General features: G+C 43.9%; 1 long non-coding RNA gene across 1 annotated transcript in view; it reads right to left on the bottom strand.

Annotated features, from left to right (window-relative positions):
* The window catches only part of LOC132002566 (uncharacterized), a 76,972-nt gene extending 63,433 nt beyond the window's left edge, over window positions 1-13,539 (bottom strand). The window contains exon 1 of the long non-coding RNA XR_009399948.1: window positions 13,453-13,539. This is a non-coding gene — a long non-coding RNA (uncharacterized LOC132002566). The remainder of the gene's footprint in view (window positions 1-13,452) is intronic.
* Between the last annotated feature and the right edge of the window lie 996 nt (window positions 13,540-14,535).

A 14,535-nucleotide genomic window follows, 5' to 3' on the forward strand; every position in this document is an offset into this window, starting at 1 on the left:
TATTTGTGACCTATTTTTCTAAAGCCAAAAACATAAAGAAAATAACTTTTTAGATAAGTAAAGGAGCCAGCTGGTCCATAGAGGAGCCTGAGAAAGGCCCAGACAAGCATCAGTCTGGCTCCAAGGAGACCCTGTGTCTGCAGTAAGCAAATTATGAAGGGACTAACTCACCTGGTGAATCACCACAGCTGATCTACATCAGAAAATGGCAATGCAGAAAAAATGAACACTGCTGTGCCTGATGCATAGTGGGGACCTTCAGCCCTAGATTTGAAATTGCCCTCCACAGCCCAGCTTCTTTGTATCAGAGAAGAAGAAAAGCTAAGAGACCTCTCCCTCTTTTAATCAATGCTTTGGTGTGAGGTGATGGATGTCCCTAAAACAGATGTTCATTGTGATGGTCATTACGGAATATATATCCATATCAAATCATTATGTTGTACGCATAAAACTAATACAATGATACATGTTGATTATATCTCCATGAATAAACAAATAAATAGACCAAGGTCGAAGCAAAATATGGATTTCAAGAACCTTAACAACAGAACGATGATAACACGGGTAATAATAAAAACCAGAGGAAGGGGAAAGCTGGAGGACGTGTGCCAGTTTTCTAAGTTACAGAGCCAGGAGTCCAGTGATACTGTCTAAAATTTGAATCTGTAGTTTTAAAAAATGACTACATTCTATTTTTTCTAGCAAGGTGCCTGAGAGCCATGCAATGAAATTAAATGGCTCACAGTGAACATTTCTCTCCAGTTCCTGCAGCTTCTGCCTGTGCCAGTGTCTCTGATGGATGAGAAGCTTGGCAGGCAGGAGGTTGCCCCAGGAGGAACCCTCAAAAATGAGGGGCAGGAGGCGGTGGATAATATGGGCCGAAGGAAGATTCTGAGGTGGGTTTGGCAGTCTTTCAGAAGCTGCCTGATTCCTCACAGCCCCAGCTCCCCTCCGTGGTTTTCCTCCCTCTTTGTCTCACCTCCCCGCTGTCTCGCACTGCTCCTGGGATCAGAACTCCAAGTAGCAACCCGCACTCAACCCTTGACTCAGATTCGTTTGGGAGAAGCCACCTGTATTAGTCTGCTCAGGTGGCTACAGCCAAATACTACACACTGGGTGGCTTAAGCAACAGAAATTTATTTCCTCACAGTTCTGGAGGCTAAAAGCCCAAGATCAAGGAGCCACGAGTGTTGGTGGTTTCTGGTAAGGCTTTCTTCTTGGCTTGAAGATGGCTGCCTTCCTTCTGTGTCCTCACAAGGACCCTGATCTGTGCACAGGCAGAGAAAGAAATCTCTCAAGTCCCTTCCTCCTCTTGAAAGGACGCTAGTCCTATTGGATTAAGGCTTCACACTTATGACCTTGTTCCTCACAGACCCTATTTCCAAATATAGGCCCCTTGGGGGTTAGGGCTTCAAAATACAAACTGGGGTTTGGAGAGGGCATGACTCAGCGCCTAACAGCATCTAAAATAAGACCTCACGGTGAGGAGACATCAGCTCCATGCTGCTCCCACAGGGACTCCCCACCCCAAGATAAACAGTTGATTAACTGGAGGCAGTAGAGGGTCAGAGGAAACATCCCACTGTCCTTCTTCTTAACCAAGCTTCCTCAGGTGCCGAGGTCCAGAGCCACTGGTGAAGACTCAGGATGGCCGACAGCGCGGCTTACAGATCTCCCGCGCTCCTTACCCCCTCAGTGAGAGGAGCAGCATCCAGGTGGTGGCAATGAGGAAGTCGAGGCAATCCCTGTACCCTCACAGAAGAGAGGAGGTGGCAATTTCTCAAAAGAAAGTCAAGAATAGAAACCATATGGTTGAATCCAAAGCCCAACACCCAAAAAATGGAGGCTACAGTTCAAAAGCTTATGGTACATACATGTTCTTTTTTCCTAATTGATTAAACCGTATTTTTCCGCTTTTGCATAACACTCGTAATAACACCTAATGTCAAGGTCATAGTGAAGAAATGAAATTGCAGATACCATGTGGTCAGTCCTGTGCCCAAGCCAGTTGCCATCACTTGACAAGCATGACTTCTCTTTCGGCTTTTAAAAATGTATCTTTCTCCCCCTCCACTGGAGACTGGAATGTAGACTGGTCTCTGGTTAGCCTGAATCTATCATTCACAGGGGTTTTATTGTGTTTTACTGTTGTCGGTTTTTAGAAACTACCTCTGGGTTCTTATGTTTCAAATCAAATTTTGTCGAAGTGAAAACAAAAAATTTCTTTTTCCGTGGACCTCTTAAGCTTTCTGATTTCCACTAAAATGAAATTTGGGGTACGAAACTATCGTTTCACTGATTTGGGGACAAAAAAATCAAGCTTACTTCAAATATGTACCAGTGTGAATAATCTATCTGATTCCTATGTTAGAATGAGCACCTACTTCCAGAGCTCGGCTTGGGGGCTGGTTAGAGAACCCCTGTCATCAAAGGAGACCCTTATTTCACAGGAAAGATGACAGGAAGAAGGGCTGATTCCTGTTTTAGACGAGACAGAATTATCTCCATGGCTTTTCCTCTTACTTAGTCAATAGGGATCTCTGTTTCTCTAAGTCAACCTCATTTTCCAGTTCTTGGATCTGTTAGCATCCAAACAACATCTACTTTTCCTCCCAAACTATTTCCACGTTTCAAATTCCCATCCTGCAGTGATTTCTCTCCTCCTCCTCTCCATACACCCATGTGGTTCTCGTACATTTCTCTCCCTCTTTGAAGCTCACACTGGCCTTTTCTTTTCTTCCTCATAGCTTGCTACAGCAAAGCCCTTCCAGGACCAGTCTGTCTCTATGAGGCCTTCGTGACAATACAGTGAAAATCTCCGTGACAGCTGGCTCCCGGGATGACACACAGATTTTAACCGATGTTTGGTATTCTGCTCACAGTTCTCGGGGCCTCGTGGAGAGGGTCTGTAGCTTTGATAAGAGCATCCCTGGACAATCTCCACAAACATGTCTACCTTCCACCCTCCTGACTTCTCTAAAATTAGAGAGGAAAACTGCTGTGATCCTAGTGGAAGAATAAAAGAGGCCTGGGAACAATCAGCAAATCTCCACTTGGGTTGACCAAACAAAATATTCAACCCCGACTTGCCGAGAGCAGCCTGGTGCCAGGGTGCCAGGCTCCAGCAGCCCACTCTCCTGGTGCACGCTTGCACACTTCCCTGACAATGACCAGAGACCACAGCCTCACAGCTCATAGCAAACAGGAAGCAAGGGAAACCACTGCATGAAAAGGGGTGAGAGCCCCAAGCCACCAGAAAAGCTCATGGGGGCGCCTGGGTGGCTCAGTGGGTTAAAGCCTCTGCTTTTGGCTCAGGTCATGGTCCCAGGGTCCTGGGATCAAGCCCCACATTGGGCTCTCTGCTCAGCAGGGAGCCTGCTTCCCCCTCTCTCTCTGCGTGCCTCTCCGTCTACTTGTTATCTCTCTGTCAAATAAATAAATAAACAAAATCTTTTAAAAAAAAAAAAAAAAGAAAAGAAAAGAAAAGAAAAGCTCAATTCCAGACTTCCAACATCTGCCCCAATGATATCCTGTGCCTTTGTCAACTAAGCAATTTGAATTCTCTCCATTTCTTTTTCTTTTTTTTCAATCTCAAACAATTTCTTTTCTTTTCTTTTTTTTAATTAGCAGATAATTTCAGGGGTACAGGTCTGTGATTCATCAGTCTTACACAATACACAGCGCTCACCACGACACATACCCTCCCTAGTGTCCGTCACCCAGACACCCCATCCCTCCCAACCCCCTCCAGAATTCCTTCCACTTCTAATGGACAGACCACAGATACCATCTGCCCATGCTGTCACCCAGTGAAGGAATTCTGTTTGTAACATTCCTGAAGCTTAGTCACCCAACCTCTGCTAGACTATTTCTAGAAGGCCTTGAGGGATAATGGACAGAGTTTGCTCCCTTTTTCACATCCTATTTTGATTTCTTCTCCTGCAAGCTGAACAGTCGTGAGTCCTTCCCTCACTCTAAGCTAGACATGTTTTGTGGGTCCTTCGCTCTCTCAGTTGCTCTATTTTTATTATACTTGGGTTTCAAAGCTGGTGTCCAAACCAAAGGTGTTCACAACTCCAGCTAGTATTACTGACAATATTACTAATAGGATACTACACAGACATTATTATCGTCTGCATCGTGGTAGGCAAATGGCCAGGGGCTTTAGCAGTGATTACTTAATACTCCTCATTACATACTGGGACACGAATTAGCCTCTACTTAGCTCCCACTTTCTGATTTTTCTCCAATAGTTGGGCAGGCCCTGAAAAAAAATCACATTCATTCCCTTGTGAATTCAAAACATGTCTTACAAATGTCAAGATTACTTCCTAGGAATTTCTTGTTATTTAATATTACCCATTCCTGAAAAGGATCGTCAGCAAGAACTAAGGAGCAATAAAATTTAATACAACCAGGACTGGAGGAAAATGCATGTTAAAATGTGTGCAAAATCTATGTGACAAAATGAATCAGACACTATGGAGGATCGCACTGAACGGCGTAAACATGGAAACCAAACTTTTTTTAAAAATCTGGTTACGTGTCCAGAAGCTAGAGCCAAGTTGATATTAACAAAAGCGGCAGACCCATGCCTGCGTCCTGCTGCCTATATTAAGTGGGCAGACACTGGACGCTGGGAGGTCCTTATGCTTTAGAATCTCTGCAGAGCAGGCTGAGAAGTGAGGGGAAAAAAATAGAAGGCAAGAAGGAAGGAAAAGTAGGAAGGATGAAATCAGTAACAGAGCTAACCAAGCCTGCTTGCCTCATACAAACGGCATTTCTGCCAAGAGAATAGAAAATGATGATAGAGCGTTTCCTTTTCAATAACCCATCTATCAACAGCCTCTGTTGTGTAGCCGCTGTAATGATTCATGCTGTAATTAGTAAAACCTTCCCTATCTATAGTCTCTAATGTGAATGTGCAAAGAAGAACATCATGTAAATATCCTAAAATAAGACAGTGCTCCGAGACAGACACACACACCCAGAGCTGGACGACAGAGAAATAAAAGGAAAGAGCTGCTCTTTTTCGACTTCCGAGTGTTCTGGGTCCGTGCAGGGAGGGAGAGCAATCTGTGGGTTTGCGCTTTTCTGTTTTGTTTTGTTTTCCAGGAGATAGCATCTGCTGAGAGCCTTTCAAAAATGGAAAGAGAAACTCCTGCAGGTTTTGAGGAGGCAACGTTGAAGAGCTGTCTTTCCTGAATCACAAACTGCAGCAGATAAACAGGAGAAAGTAACTAAAGGTCATCACACACGCACGGCCTTCTGAGTTTGGGGCTTTCCTTTTTCCTTTGGCCACCACACTGCCATCCAATACGTGGTGTTTCCTTTGCAGAATCGAGAAAAACAGGCAAGCCAAAAGCGATTATTTTCCAGAAGCTTTGCTTGTTCAATGTCCTGGGAATTGTTGTTGTCTGGTACATTCGGGAGTCACAGCAAAGGCTCCATGATGTTTATGGATTGCTTTCCAGCTTGATGTTTCTACCATTCTCTCGCCTCCCAACAGATTTCGGTTGCACCTGTCCCCCTGCTCTGTGAACGTGAAAGGACAGCTAATGTTCACTGTCTAAGGCTGCCCTGCCCTAATCCCAGAATCACAGGAGAAGTCTGAAAACATAAAGCAAGCAGGATTTTTCTCGAAGACTCATTAATCATATTTTGAAAGGAATAAAAGACTTGACAAATTTTTCCTATTTTCTGGGCAAGTAAAAAAGAAGGTCTTGGAACCATCAGATAAAATGTATTCAATTTACATCATACCATGTGTGTGCCCAGAACTATAACCAGGCACTGTAAGGGATGTGGCATTTTGAAAATACAGGACATGGTCGTTGCCTCTACACAGTTGAAAATGTAACTGAAAAAAATTTAGAGGATAATGAAAAGGCCACAGGAAGAAGCAAAGTCTCAGGAGGGACAGAAAGTCCAGCAAGACCTTGAGCCAGCAGATTTGTGGAGAGCTAGAGAGGGAACTGCGGCCTGAAAAAAGCACGATTAAAAGCAGAAGGGAGGGACCACTCTGAGACTTTTTAGGCAGACCCGGTAAACCTTAGAGGAAGCAAACAGAGAAACCCAATTACCATGCTAAAAACAAGCTTCAATTATTTTAATTCTAGGAAGGGGTCATTTTTCTGCTCAGGAGGGCATCAGATGCTTTGGAGTACATGTTTTATTTTCTTTTCATTTGTCTCAAGTTCTATTTCCTTTAATGTAATAAATTCCTGGTGGAAATGGGGAGGAGGGGCGGGCAAGTTGGGTGGTGGGGGTTGTTTGGCTGGTTGGTGGGTCTGGTTTTGGCTGGTGAACGTTATGCAGGACCTGAAGTACTGCTTCCTCCTAAGCAAAGCACAACCTCTTTTACTGCGGAAACCACATGCACACAGCCCTGTTCCTCATACCACCTGCCCACCCGTACTGCCGGGGCTAAGGCCTAATAATAGTTGGGGGGGAGAAGGGGCCGGGCAGGGCTAAGGGTGAGGGAGGAACACTCATAGCATGAAAGCCAGATGGACTGGGTTTGAATTGTTCTGTTTTCAGGATTTGGTGGGGCATTGCTTATTAGTATTTTACGAAAGATAATGTTCTATTATTAATAACTTCAACTCCACCGGAGATGGAAATAGTGCCAAAACCCGTACCTGGGAGAGAACAGTATTTATTTCATTAAGGTTTGATAACATCCACAAAAGTAGCCCCTTCTTTCTTATGGCTGTGTATCTCTGAGGAGGCACCCTGATTTTCTGTGTTTGAGTAATATCCTTCAGGCTATTGCAAGACTGTTGGTTCTGTTGTTTAGCTTTGAAATTCCTTTTTCATTCCCTTCCTTCCATTGACCCAATATCTAGGCAAAGCTGTGAAACAACCTGAAGACAAAAGAAAGGAAGGGATTTGTAAGTGAAGGTCGTTACCGTGTATTGTCCTTCAGATGTCAGATCTCTGCCAAGAGCCTTACCTGCATTATCTCATTGAATCCTTCCCAGCACCCTAATGAGGTAGGCATTATAATCCCCATTTTATACAGGAGGAAACTGACAGCTCAGAGAGGTTGCATAAGTTTTCTAAAGTCACATTTTGGCAAGCGGTGGAGCTGGGATTCGAAGTCTGCCCTGACCATCATGGAAATTTCAGTATGGAGCATGGGGTGAGTGAAAGGGGAAAGGGGCCACGGGAGATGTGAAATTAACCCTTCAGGAACTGAACTGAAGGGATGGTCCCGGTGTCAAAGCGGCTGATCTCTCATCCTGAGGCAAGAGGGTGCGTGAAGAAGAAGAACTAGGATCAGAGTTTGGAACAGATGAGAGATCCAGAAGGGATAAGCAATACCCAGGAAATAAAAGCCTGGTCTCAACCAGAAATCACCCGAGCCCCCAGATTCTCTACTCTCATCAGAAATTATCTGAGTGGTTTCTGCCCTGCATGGCTATGGACAAACTGGGGAGACAGACCTTCTCAGAGACGCCAAAGACTAGAAACCAGGAGTGTTGCCCAAGAAGGAGAAACGGTCTGTTTTTACACAGGGTTGGTGACAACCTTCTGTGTGGGAGGAGTAAGACTGGTTGAAGAACCAAGAAACAGACCAATAGGCTGTCACAACGGTATCTACCCATCTTCAAAGCACATGAAATCTCTGGCACATGCTGTCATTTTTTAGACTGCCAGTGTTGAGAAGACATTACTTAGAAAGACGGTAATTTAAATGTTACAGGATGCTTTTTTGTAAGCTAGAACAGGGATGGTGCTGGACCAGTGTGTGGATATGGGCAACTTTCCTGGAAGTACTTGGGGTTTACTCCAAAACCCTAAGAAAAAGTGTCTTTCACCATCATAGGAAGTTTCAGGACAAGCAAAAATGTTCTAACCACATTTCCATAAGAAAAGATCTGAACAGTGATGATGATATTCAGGTCCCTTAAAATTATATCTGCTGGAAAAGTCCAGAGAAACCCAGATGTCAGGGAGGAACAGCCTCAGAGAAAAGCCCAGTTAATGGAGAGAGAATCTGGTATGCTGGGTGAGAAGTAGCGCAAAACCTGAGTGTCCATAGGAAAAGAGCTGGTCGACACAATGCAAGGCAACACACTGACACCCACCCTTTGAAACTCGGTCTCTTGATGGCACCTAAGGACCTAAACCCAAGCAAAAGGAATTCACTAAGGAGTACTTGGATATCTCTGTCTCTTGGGATCCAAGACTCCGAATTTCAGCACAATCCATAATCTTAAATATCCCCCCTCATTACTAATGCCATTCAAACCCCAGGGAAACTCTTCACATTCTCGCCCTGTCTTTGAAAGAAGTGACAACTGTATCCAAATGCCAGGAAGGTTTAGGGGCTATGCCACTGCCCATTTCAGTGATTGACAAGGCTTCAGAGTGCCGGGAGGACACAAGCAGCCAAAAGTACTGAAGTAAGGGAAAAACAAATTAAATAATGTGTCATAAACTTCTCCAATATTGTGAAATAATATATTCTTGCATAATGAAGTATATCATTTCCTACTGCTACTGAACATCCATTGTCTTCCTTTTCTTCACATTCCAAATTGAGGCTCTGGCGGCACTCACAAATTAGCATACCATTCACAACAGTTGCATGTGGAAAATGAGGGGCGTTCTTCCATATTAAATAGTTCCTGTTACTCTTAAATTATACATATATAAATTTATACTCTTAAACTACACCTAAAGATCTAGACATAACGTGCATAAAGCAAAATATCCTTTCTTTATATTGACAACTAGATGGACACTGAACACTAGAAGTAGTAATAGTTTTATTTTTACAGATAAACTTAAATGATTTAATTTACATTCAGAAAATTTAAATGCCAGCTCTATTTTAAAAATTGACTGCAGTTTATGATATTCAACAATTACACTTTGAATTTTAGCTCTTAATTTCAGTATATCTTTTTAAATATTGTAGAAAAAGTAGTCTTTGAAATTTTTAAAAAGGTTTTATTTTTCAGTATTTGCCTTTATTTTATTTTTTTAAGTATGTTTAAATTTTATTTTTTAAGTATGTTTAAATTTTGTATGCTGTTAATAAAACTATACTTTATTTTATACTTTAGATTACTGAGGTTGAAAACAAGCTAAAACATGATAAAAATACACCAAAAAACTCAGAAAAATTAAAAGGCTAAAATTTTTAAAAAATAAAAATTTGTTGTAAACTGAAGGAAAAGATATATTTTCTAGAACATGTTCACTTGATTTATACTCTGAAGTCTTAAGACTTCAATATGTGGGCCTCCCATTTTTACTCTTCTCCTGGGCCACAAAAATGTTGGGGGCAGGACGGCTATGCTCCCTAAAATGGAGAAAAATATATAGGAAGACCTTTCCTTAATGTGAGAAGCTGTATTTTTAAGACCCTAAGCTAATTGTGCACTTTGCCTTTGGAGAGCTTGGTAATGTAACTGAAACAGCTGTATCTCTTGGAGTCTCTCTTACAAGACAGCTCCCACACACCCACATGACCAAGAGTGGGCTGGGCTCCAGAAAGAGAGTCATTTTACTGTGGACAAAAGGTGAGATGAGCACCAGGGTCAGGAGGCAGAATTCCGGGCCATGGATAAATCAAGGGCAAGTCATGAGTGCCAAGTAGAGATGCGGCAGCCACTTTAGTAGACCAGAGAGGCCAAGACAGATGGATTCCCTAGGGAGACCAGCAGCAGCCAGAGCACAAGGACAGCGGCCCCCCCAGGCATTGACCGTATTATAAGGGCCCCTCTCCTCCTCTGTCTTCTGGAGGGTTCCCTGATCATGAGATGTCAAGGACTGCCTCTTGAAAGAAGTGGCTGTTGATCCACAGGACCAGAAGTTTACTACAGGGGAAGGCATCAGACCCAGGCAATTCCTGTAAACTGGTGAAATCTAGGAGCTATTCAGGTCCTAGGGATACAGATGAAAATATTTGGTATGAACATTATTAATAAGTAATAATATCCTAAGGCTGGTCCTCGAGGAATGTAAAACTTGAAAATAAAGACATTATTAAGCAAGACTAATCCATTAAAAAAAAATTTCCTGAAAGACATAAAATACTATTTTGAGATACATAGTTAAAAATCTGGGATTTTCAACTTTTTTGTCTCAAACTTGAAGTATGTAATATAATATATGAGGCATTTTAAGGAATCAAGACACCTCAAAAGATAATTTGGTCGGTTAGTTTTTTTTAAGACATAACAGATATGGTTTACTCTTTCAGGCTGTAAATGTCATAGGCGCCACTTAACCAAAAGAAATAAACATACTCAAGATAGATGCTGCCTGTTCTAAATCAAACACAGCAAAGAAAATGCGTTGGGAAAGGATCCTTCCCCAGAGAACCATAAAACGTATTGTGCTTTTTGGGGGGGAATGAGTCCTTTTTTTTTTTTTTTTTTTTCTTTGCAACAGTCAACATTCCCCTAAAAGCAAGTGGGACCATCCCTCTCAGCCTGGGATTTTTGCCTCTGAAAGACAATTTTAATTGAGAACTTCTATGTCCAGTCATAGGTGAAAGTATGAGAGCTTTCCCGAAGTTTTCCTATCACGAGGAAACAACTCCTGCAGCCACATTCGGGGCTTTCCAATGACTCCAAAGGTCCATGCAGGAGGTGGCCTTGCCAAGATGGGTCCCCCTCAGGCAGATGAGGGGAACTGAGGCAGACGTTGTCAGTGGAATTGTCTGAATGGTTACTATTTCTCCACTGTTACAAAGGAAGATTTTCTTCAGGCCATTTAAATAGGCATAATATTTATCACCTGTGTTAGCTCTCCTGGAACATTTTAAAAGGACTCTTCCAACTGACCTCCTTTAAACAAATGATGCCTCTCTGTGTAATCCTTAAGAGACAAGAAGCAGAGATGCAGAGACATTGCCATATACTCAGACTAGCCTATTAAATCCTGGTCTGCAAAAACAAACAAGCCATCTGTCACCCATGAGACCTGGAAGCCAAAAAGACACAAGCTACCACAATCCACTGAAGCCCAAACCACAAGGCAGCCTCGGTAAATTGGGGACTTGAGGTCACCCTGGAAGGGCAGCCACACTTGAAATCCCTATGGCTGCTGCCAGGTCCAGGGGACATTTCCTCCAGCAGTCTGGAGTCCGGAGAACACAAGCTAAAGTCTCAACTGAGGATTCAGTAGGCTTCTGTATGAGTCTTCCAGAGTTTCTCCAGAAAAATGGAACCAATAGGGTAGAGACAACACAGACAGAGCAATTTCTTTTAAGTAATTGATTCAAGTGACTGTATTAGCTGGGCAGGTCCAGAACAGGCTGGCAGGTTGGAAATTCCAGCAAGAGTCCTGGACTCTCACCAAGATGCTCCAAGCTCTAGAATCAGGTCACTTAGCATGGGAGCTAGTCCACCTTGCACAAGTACAAAGTCACCCCCCATGGCCTCATCCCAAACATAGGTAGGGATCCCACAGTTCCAGATACTTCTTAGCCCCCTCAAACCCTAAGGGCAGATCTCTCCCATACAAAGCACCACACCCTGTCCGAACATGGAAAATGGGCCAAATGGGTTCCCATTCCCTATACCTGTGCATGGATCATGACACAAGCCCCGAACGCAAGCACTGAACTGAGCTATCAGTGCAGTCACAAAATCCACCTGCCCCGTACTTTTGGGCTGTGTCTCTCAGACATCCCAACAAGACAGTGTGAGATATTTATAAATCACTCAGAGATCCCCAGATTGGTACCACTTTGTGTAAAAACTGGGCACTTTTAGCAGCTCTACACTTGCACATACTAGGAAATAGGTTCCTTTAATCTCTAAGCTTACTCTGAGTTTTAAAGAAAGCCTTTCCCTGCTGTTTTTGATAACAGAAATGATAGCGGAGTGAAAACAGAGGTAAGACCCATCTCAGGCTCAGGAACCACCACATGAAATGGGTCCCTGAAGCTGCAGGGCTCATCGGGAGGCAGAGAACAACAACAACAACAAAATACAAAACAAAACAGCAAAAACAAACACACAAAAACAAAAAAAACAAAAGGAAAGGCATGGAACACTCATTTCCTTACATTTGGAATCACTTTCTCTCTCTCTCTCTCTCTCTCTCTCTCACACACACACACACACACACACACACACACACACACAGGCTTCATGGAGGGTTCTGGAGGCTACAGGAAAGGAATATCATACAGCAGAGTGAAAACCAAACTGAATAGCATCACCACAAAGGATAAAATTTTCCAAATTCGTATTCATTCTCTAGCAAGACAATTGCAAGCAACCGTAGCATCCTAAAATGAGTTACCACAGATCCTGGTAGCACTATAGAAATTAAATTAGTTCTTCCATCCTTAGGACAATAGATCATTTGCATGGTAATGGGCGGCTGAAGCACCCAAGGAGCCTTGTTTTAAACAGGGAAGTGGCCTCCATTTTGTTTCACGCGGTGCTGTCCCCAAAGAGGGAAGCGGAACAGCAGGGACAGATGATTTTGTAGACTTGTTATCATCATTGGTAATTAACATTTACCAAGCATTAAGGGGACACTCAGTGCCTAGCAGACACGAAGGCAGCCAAGTAGGCCCTTGGCCTAATTTCAGCCCCCAAACATCAACAAAGACCAGCCACCAAAATCAATAGCAAGAGGAGGCAGACTTGGCTCATCAGACCAAGAATTGCCTGATTACACAACAGGAAAACGGAGTGGCCAGAAAAGAACTTGAAAGAGGAAAGCTGATTTTTAGAAACGTGTCATTTCTTTCCTTTACCCATTGACCTCCTCAGTAGGACTTTTGTAACAAAGGTATCATTATTTACAAAAGTGGCTTATGGCAGGCCAGAGAAGAGACCTGAGGATTAACAAAGATTTCTTGTGGAATAGAGGAGGTTTTGATTTCAAATGAAGGAGCAAGTTCTCCATCATTCAAGTTGTAGTTCGAGTCCTCAGTAAAACTGAAAACTTAAAACAGTCCTGTTGCCACATCTTGAGTTCGACATACAAGGGAAATTTCCTGATAACTAATAGGAAATCTGCATTCCTGTTTTACACTAGATCGTTTTTGGCCTGGTTCAAATCCCTGGAGGAATGTAGGGCACAGAGGTAAAGGGTCTGCCTACCAGGGTTTGCATCAGAGACAGGAAGCCAAGCCTCCTCTTGTCTTTCTGACCCAGGGCTCTTCCGCGTCCCCAGCACACTAACAAGTTCTACAAACTCTGATCCAGGTTTGGGCAGCAGGGACAGGCAGGCTCCGTGGGGAGCCTCACTCACTCACCCGGGGCTATCACAGTTAGATCAACCAGTAAGCGGATGTGCTTCCCTTCTCTCCTTGTTTCCTTCTAGATCAGTTCCTCTTTCCCCCACGAGCCCCTCCCCAGGTCCCAGCCAGCCTTGCAAGAAGATGCAGCTCAGACACGGCTTTTGCAATAAAACACAGGGCCCAAGGTCAAAACCTACTCCCACCCACCTCCTCTTTTCCTTACTCACCCACGGTTCCTCTCTGTTCTGGCCCTTACGTCGGGGCTTTTTGACCACAAGCCCTACAGACAGACTCCCAAGGAGCCTTCATTTCCCTGCTTCTCCCACTTTCCACCCAGTCATCTTTGCTCTCACCCTCTGCATGAATGTCTTTCTTCCCTTCCTCCCTCCCCCCCACCCCATCCTGGTCACCTGACTATCCCTCCCTCCTTCTGCAACTCTTAATTCCAGCATCCGGAGCTCTGCATCCTTCTGAATCACTCCCACCCACTGCCCAGATGGGATTCAAGTGCCTCCCTTGCTGGTTCCCAAATGTGTATTTCTATCGTTGCTTCCTTGCACTCACCACACGTTTTACATCTCTGCGTGCACTCTCTTCGAGGGCAGTGACCATCTGCTTTCACATCCCCGGGACATAGCACAGTGCCTGGATTCTCAATAAATATTTGTTTGAATGAATGTAACACAAGTAAAAATATCCCAACTCTTTCATTTAGCTAAAACTGCTGTTGTTTGCATGTTAGTGACTTAAAACCCTTTCATGGGTTCTTTAACTGATGAACGAAGCAACTGTTTTCTTTTCTTTTCTCCTGATTCTGATTTCCCTACCTCCCCTCATGAGGCACTGCCTCTTCTACTTTGTTCTTTCCACCAAAATCTACAAGTTCGAAGACAATCTCTCCACTCAAAGAGTTAAGAGAGACTTGGGGTTGCACGGGTTGCATGGTACGAAATCACTCACTGCACGGGAAGTCCTTGCAGTGACAGATACACCGAAAAAAGGGAAGAAAGCTCTTACCATGAACAGCACACGTGCTGCTGCTGAGCAAAGGTGCCCTTGAAAATGCCATCACCACCGCCACACTCCACGCCTCTCTTGGGCAGCAATTTGGGCTGCCCAAAGAGCACATGAGGTACCCCAGATGCCCCCTTCTTCTAGATTTCCTTCCCACTTTCTCTTTTTCCCCGAATCTCCATCCCCAGCACTCCATCTCACCCTCAGCGGCCATGACCTTGCACTGGAAAGATGGAGTTCGGCCCAGGAGTCCTCCCGTGAGCTCGCGCCCTCACATGCTGCCCCGCCCATCTCAT

Source organism: Mustela nigripes, chromosome 15, assembly GCF_022355385.1.
Source record: "Mustela nigripes isolate SB6536 chromosome 15, MUSNIG.SB6536, whole genome shotgun sequence".
Classification (NCBI taxonomy): Eukaryota; Metazoa; Chordata; class Mammalia; order Carnivora; family Mustelidae; genus Mustela; species Mustela nigripes.